A 7,718-nucleotide genomic window follows, 5' to 3' on the forward strand; every position below is an offset into this window, starting at 1 on the left:
TATTGTTTCTATGTTTGCTGTTTTGTGGAGTTGTTCTTGTGTTTCTAGGTATGGTGGTTTATGTTTTAGTATGTTTCTTATTGTTTTGTTTTGTAAGGTTTGCATGTGTTTGAGGTCTGGTAACTATGATTATTGGGGGGTATTCAAGTTGTGGTCGTGCTAGTGTTTTGTAAAGTTTTATTTGTGTTTTTGTTTTTAGTCCTCTGAAGCGTCATAGTCTGTTAAGTGTGTTTTTTGTGGTTTGTATTCTGTTTTTGATGTGGTGTTTTATTCCTTGTGAGTTGATGGTGAGGCCTAGGATATGTGCTTGTCTATTGTATGGTATTATGTTGTTTTTTATTTTTATTGGTGCTGGATTGCGTGGTGAGATGGCTAGTAATTGGAATTTGTTTGTGTTTGTGGATAGTTTCCATTGTTTTTCGTATGTGTTGATTTTGTCAATTTCATGTTCTGTCTTTCTGGCAAGCATCTGTTTTCCTGTAGTGTTAGGGTATGTGATTATTTGTGTGACATCGTCTGCGTATTGTATAGTGTAGCTTCCGTGTGAGGGTGGTGGTATGTCTGATGTGTATAGGTTAAACAGTGTTGGGGAGAGAACGCTTCCTTGTGGAACTCCGCTATGGAGAGGGAAGGCTGGTCCTATGTAATGGTTTACTTTGATTTTTGCTGTTCTGTTGTCTAGGAAGCTACACAGTGTTTTTGTGATGGTGTCTGGAAGGTGTGTTTGGAGTATTTTGTATTTAAGGCCTTCGTGCCAAACTTTGTCGAAGGCCTTGGATATGTCACGTGATATTATGGTGCATGCATGTTTGTGTCTTTGTGTGTCTGCGATTGTTTCATATAAGATGGCTAGTGCTGTGTGTGTTCCTTTGCCAGGTGTGAATCCATGTTGGTTAGGGTTGAGCATGTCGTGTTCGTGTAAGTGTGCCATGAGTCTGTTTGTGATTAGTCTTTCGTATATTTTTCCGGGTGTTTCTAGGAGTGATATGGGTCTGTAGTTTTGTATTTGTGTAGTGTTTTTATTTTGTTTCGGTATGAATGTGATGATTGAGTTTTTGAATTTTTGTGGGAAGTATCCTAAGCTAAGTGTTTCGTTGTATATGTCTGTGAGTAGTTGTATTGTTATGTTTGGTAGGTGTGCGAGTATTTGTTTCGTTATGCCTGATTGTCCTGGAGCTTTGTTTTTGGTGTGTTTGATTATGTTTTTAACGTCTTCTAGTTGTATGGGTTGTTCGATGTAGTTGTCAGTGTCTAGTCTGTCTAAGTCCATGTTTGCGTAAGGTTGTGTTTGGTGGTAATGTTGTGTTATGTGTGTGAGAATTTTGGTTTCGTGGTTTGTGTCAAATTGTGTGTTTTCTTCTGGTGTGATTTGGAAAATATTTTGCCATACCTGTCTGAAAGCGTTTTCTTTGTCTTTGGCGTCGTGTAGTTTGTCGTTATTATATGTTATGTATGGTGAAGTGTTAGTTTGTGATCCTTGTAATTTTTTAATTGTGTTCCAGAAGTCTTGTGGTTTTTTGGGGTTGAATCTAATGTTTGATATGAGTTTGTTCCATGTCTCTTCGTAGTTTGTTTTGTGTTCCTCTAGTATTTGTGTTTGTAATCGTTTAATTGTTTGTGTTGTGTGTGGAGTCCAGTTGTTTTCTATTATAGCTTTATTTTTTATGTTGTTTGCCTTCCATATTAATTGTTTTAATGTTTTAGATGTTTTGGGGGTGGGTAGTTGTTTGTGGTGCGTTGTAGGTATACTCTGTGTGATTGCGTTGTGTATTAATTTATACCAGTTATCTATTTTGTCGTCTATGTATTTTGTGTCTTTTAATTGTGTGTTTGTGTTGATTTGTGTTTCTGTGTGATTGTATTCTTCTGTTGTTGTTTCTAGTAATGTTTTAAATTTCTTCCAGTCAGCTTCTTTGTATAGTAGTCTAGGTGGTGTGGGAATAGTGATTGCTGTGGTGAAAAGTGTGAAATGTAGTGGTATGTGGTCTGATGAGGTTATGTCGCCTGGGTGTATTCTATAGGTGAGGTGGTGGTGTCGGTTGGTGAATATCATGTCTGGGTTGCCTGTTCCGTTGTGTGTAATGCATGTTGGGAAGTCTGGACCGAGGAAGGTGAGGTGGTTCTGTGTTATGAGTTGGTGTATGTTTTTTCCTACGTGATTATTGTATGTGTGTTTTAGTGTTTTATGTTTTGCGTTAAAGTCTCCTATGATGTATGTTGGTTGTGGTTTCTGTGTGATTTTTAGTATGTCTTGTGTTGGTAGGTATGGTCTTCGTGGTGGGAAGTATGTTGTGGCTATGATTATGGGTCCTTTGTTTGTGTGTATTTCGATGGCTAACATGTCTTCGTCAAAGTCGTCTATTAGTTTGTATCTTATGTTTTGTTTTATGGCTATTGCTATTCCTGCGTTGTCTTCGTTGTAAGTGTTTTGTGTGTGTGTGTTGTAGTTAAATAATTTGACTGTGTGTTTACCTATTAAGTTGAGTAATATTATATCTGGTGTTTGTGTTAAGTAGTGATTGCTTAGTTGGTTTCTTCTGTGGTATGACCAGTATTGTACGTTATGTTGTATCATGTGTATTGTGTCCATGTGTGTTTGAGTTATTGGCAGTTGACTGTCCAGTGAGCTGTGTCTGTTGGTTTGTGTGTATGGAAGTCAAAGTAACCTTGTTGTGTCCTTGTGTATTTGGTCTCAGTCAGTCGTTGTATGGGGGCTTTGGTTAAGTCAATCAGTTTTTGTCTGATCATTGTGTCTACAGTTTCCTCTGGCATTTCTTTAGTGTATATGTATTTGACCTCGTTGTTTTGTAGGAGTGTGTGTACGTTTTGGTGTATTTCTTCGTTTGTCATATCTATTGTGTTGGGTGCAATGATCTGTATTGTTTCTGTGTTTTGTTCTGTTTTCTTTGTCTTTGTAGGTTGTTCATTTTCTGATGTGGTGTGTGGCCTTTTATTTCTATGTTCCTCTGTTTCCATTTCTTCTGTTTGTGGTTGAGTGTGTGTTGTGTTGTTGATCATGTTCAGTACAGCTGTGGGTTTTATGACTGAGGGTGGGATTATGATTGTGGGGAGTCCGTTGGCTTTGTAGTATGCGTCTATTGTCTGTTGGTATGTTCCAGGTGTAGCTGCTTCATTTATGTTAGCGTGTATGATTGCTGTGTTGATTACTGTTAGGTGTTTGAGGTTTATGGGGTTGGGTGTGGGTGCTGGTGAAGATTGTGTAGGAATGCTTGCTGTTATGTTTGCATATGTAGTGTTAGAGTGTGTGCGTGTGTTCTGCTGTTTGTTCTGCTGTTTGTTGTCTTGAATTTTCTTCTTGATCAGGTCTTTGCGGATTTGGCATCTAGCTGCGTATGTGGGGTGGTTGAGGCCACAGGCGATACATTTCTTAATAGCGTTGTGGCAGTTATTGATCCTATGTTCTGTGGAGCAGCAGCTTGAACAGATGGTGTATGTTGTTGGTTGAGGGCATTGTTTAAGTGTATGATCATATTCGTAGCAGCTTGTACATTGTGGGAGGTGTATGTATTGTTCCTGGCTCAGTGTATATGGGGGGAATGACTGGCTGAATATAAGTATGCCTTTGGCTAGGCTCTTTGTCACCATGGTTGTGTTCTCCAGTTTAACCTTCAGGATAGATTTTGTGTTAGGCATCTTGATAACACTGGTTACTCGAAGATATGGGTTCAGTCGTTCTAGTTCTTGTTTTATTGTTTCCGGGTCTTCTAGGTATATATACTCATCAACTTGTTTGATGACTAAGGTTCTTTTTGCATTCAACTCGGGGGGTCAATGATTTCAAGGCCTTCTTTGGCAAATTCATTCTTCGTCGTTTTCTTCGTGAGCTCTTCTATTGTCTTGTCTTCTGCAATTGCGGTATGTTGAGTGCCATTGGTAAATAGCTTTTGGATGGCTATTTCCAGTTTGGCCAAGAGTTTCCAAATGGTGGTGCGTTTTGGTTGACCGGCCGTGGGCCGGCTCTCGCGAATGTTTATCCTGCCCATAGCGCCAAGGCGCTAAGGGCTTTTAAGATTGTGTGTGTGTTAGTTTGTGTGTGTATGTTATGTTTGTGTATGAAAAAGAAGGAAAAATTTGGGGAATTGTGTTGGAGGGGGAGGGGGGTCTCAGGGGTACGGTCTATGCTCTCGCGTGAGATAGTGGCCTAACGGTGGTTTAAGGGAAAGTGCCGCGTCGGCTGGTACCCGCGTGTCTATTGGCAGAGTTTAGGAATATATCGGTCGCCGGGGATTGTTAACCTATGCTGGGTCCGCTAGGTGCAGGAAGGCCCAGGAGGGAGTTCCCTCCCCCACCAGTCGACTGCACAAGTTTTAAGACCAGCAAGGGCAATGTGCAGTCGAAAGGGGGGTTATGAGGGCATAAATACCGTCAGAGCGAGAGAGCGAGAGAATGCCCTTGGCTCGGGTAACGGTGTACGAAAATATCGTTGATATTATCTTTTACGGAGCAAGCGTGCGCACGTCAGTTTACGGTGGTGTCTCGGTAAGGTCCACAGTTTTACATGGTAAGGTCCACAGTTTTACATTCCTGGCTCAGTGCAGAGTTGTCCTGGCTAATATACCGGCTCAGTGGGGATCCTGGCGTTCGTCCTCACTCCTGATTGGCTGAGACCGGTACTCGCGGCTTCTGATTGGCTGAGACCGGTACTCGCGGCTTCTGATTGGTCGTCGGCCGTGCGCCTCATGCCAACTACGACCCGCAAATCGCTGGCTTCTGAATTGTCTGCTGCCGTGCGTCTCACGCTAGGTAAGACTCGCAGGTCGTTGGCTTGAATATTGAGATTAGGGGACAACTCTTTGATGTACAATGCCTCCAATAAAGGGAGGCGTCTTACATCATTGCATGTGTCCAAGATCTCTGTGCCGTTTTCTAGGATTTCCCGCGTAAGGGTGACATTGTGGATTTGTTTCAGGTGGTTTTTCGGTGCTCCAGAAGAAAGATGGTACGAAAGTCTTCGAGATAACTTCATGGAAGTCATGCCAATGTAGGAAGATGTGTTTTTTCTATGTATTGAACTTTTGTTATTTGTATTTACTTATGTTAAATGTCCTAGTGTACTTTGAGTGTATGTTCGTAAATGTTAATCAGTAAAACTTAATTTTTTCTTTATGTGTAAATATAGTTAATTAAGTTTTGTGCAGACGTCTATCTTACCTCAACCGTAATCCTTATAGTTCTTTCTTACATTCAGTCTCATATAGAGCTTTTCCTCGGAACGTACCATTATCTACCTAAATTACCTATACGTTCCACGTTATTGTTGTGGGCTTGCTTCCCAACTTTAACTCGACTTACCCCTAGATTCGACTTAAGTTCCACTCATTACATTAACTCAGGCCAAACCAAGCAAGCAACCCATGACAATATATATATATATATATGAGTGGAAGGGTGGTGAGTTAAACACAGAGAACAGTTGGAGTTTTATTCACTGACGTTTCGTCCTTACCAGGACATTCTCAAAGTACATACAGTTTCAGAAAATTAACAGCTTATATAATCCATCCTTGCCGTGTTCCCCTCCCTCTATACTCTCATCCGTCCTCTACCCGACTCCGACTATGTCACTTCTCCCTCCGTTCTCAATTGTCCTTTTTACCTCCTTGACAATCAGAGTACTTACCGCTCCTGCTAATTTTATAAACCCTTCCCTATGGTTGATGCAGGGGTGGGAAGTAATGTAGGCTGCCTCCACTATTTTTCTTTTCTTTTTCTCTAGACCTTTGTGGAGCACCTCTATCTTTTTCCAATCTGGAAGATGACCACATTGGTCTAAATGAACTACTAGCGAGTTGGAGGTTCTGTGAGCTCTGACGTCATTTTTGTGCTCATATGTCCGTAGCTCCACTGATCTACCCGTCTCTCCATAATATCCTAACGGACAACCACCACATGGTATATTGTAAATCGCGCCCTTCTCTGTATCCTTTTCTGATTTATTTCTATTCTTGACAACTTCTCCTAATTTTTTTTTTATCCGTGGAGAAAGCAACGCTCACACCCGCTTTTGTGAGAATATGTCCCAACTCCTCCGCGTACTTCGAGTTGGGGACGGACAAAAACTCCGCCCTGCCTTCTCCGGACCAGTCGTCCTTCTTCCTTCTCATTATTACCGTTGCTTTCTTCCTCAATCTGTGCAGTAGTCCTTCCGGGTATCTGAGTTTAGTGAATACTTTGAAAATATATTTGATTTCATCCTCTAAAAATTCTTCGCTACAAATACGGTACGCCCTTAAGAAAAATCCTATAACCACTCCGTTTTTAATTTTGTTGCTATGCGCTGAGTAGAAATGAATCACATCGTCTTTATTGGTGCTTTTCCTGTAGACAGAGAATGATATCGTATTACCTCTCCTCCAAATCACCGTATCCAAGAAAGCTAGTCTGTTACCCGTCTCGTGTTCGATAGTAAACTGGATGTTTGGTTCGACCTGATTCAATCTACTCAACTTGTCATCTAATTGTACCTCTTTCGGAGCGATGACAAGGACGTCGTCCACATACCTCAGCCAAAGCGTGTCTCTACCCATTATCCTTATGAAATAATCTGTCTCTAAAACTTCCATATACAATGAAGCTAGAACCGCACTGAGAGGACTACCCATTGCAAGTCCTCGGTGTTGTCTGTATTCTTTCCCGTTGAACATGAAAGGACCAAACTTCACACATAGAGACACTAATTTCAAGTAATCACTTTTCCCCACTGGTAAGTCAGCCTCATCCAAACTGTCTACCACCTTCTTTGCCGCTGCCAACGCTCCTTCTACCTCGACATTCGTAAAGAGCGCAGTTACATCATAGCTAGCCATCACTTTTTCTGAAAGATCACCATTCTTTAACCTCGTGATCAGATCTCCAGAGTTTTTTAAATGGGCATTACTTATCGAGCCTAGCCTCTGTGATAGTGGTTTGGCTAAGCACTTGGCTAGTCTGTGCGGGGCGCTCCCGATACCAGAGGTGATGGGTCTCATCGGGACGTTTGGTTTATGGGTTTTCGGAAGTCCCCGCATTCTGGGTGGTTTAGGGGCTTCCTCTAACAGACCCAGTAGCTTTTTCCCCCGGCTGGTTCTTGTGAGTATCTTCCTTGCTTCTTTCTTAAATTTCTCCCCTTCTAAAGCTGCGTGCCCAATATGTTTCTCTTCATATGTATTGGTGTCGCTGAGCAAGTCTAACATTTTTGTGTCATAATCTACCCTGTTCATGACGACAACTCCTCCACCTTTATCCGCACTAGTGATTACTATATCGTCGTCTCTTCCTAGTTTCTCTAAGGCTAATCTGAACCGTCTGGGTATGGAACATTGATTGATCGTGGCTAGAGCATGAAAGCATGTGACTAGACCTTGTTTGAAACCTTTTTCCACGTCACTGTCATTCCATTTGTAGTTCCTGTTTAAATAATCAGTATAACCTCTCTTATTCACACCGATATCAAATTTAAGACCAAGCAGGAGCGGTAAGTACTCTGATTGTCAAGGAGGTAAAAAGGACAATTGAGAACGGAGGGAGAAGTGACATAGTCGGAGTCGGGTAGAGGACGGATGAGAGTATAGAGGGAGGGGAACACGGCAAGGATGGATTATATAAGCTGTTAATTTTCTGAAACTGTATGTACTTTGAGAATGTCCTGGTAAGGACGAAACGTCAGTGAATAAAACTCCAACTGTTCTCTGTGTTTAACTCACCACCCTTCCACTCAT

Source organism: Oratosquilla oratoria, chromosome 29 (genome assembly GCF_046742065.1).
Source record: "Oratosquilla oratoria isolate Oo_2021 chromosome 29, ASM4674206v1, whole genome shotgun sequence".
Lineage (NCBI taxonomy): Eukaryota > Metazoa > Arthropoda > Malacostraca > Stomatopoda > Squillidae > Oratosquilla > Oratosquilla oratoria.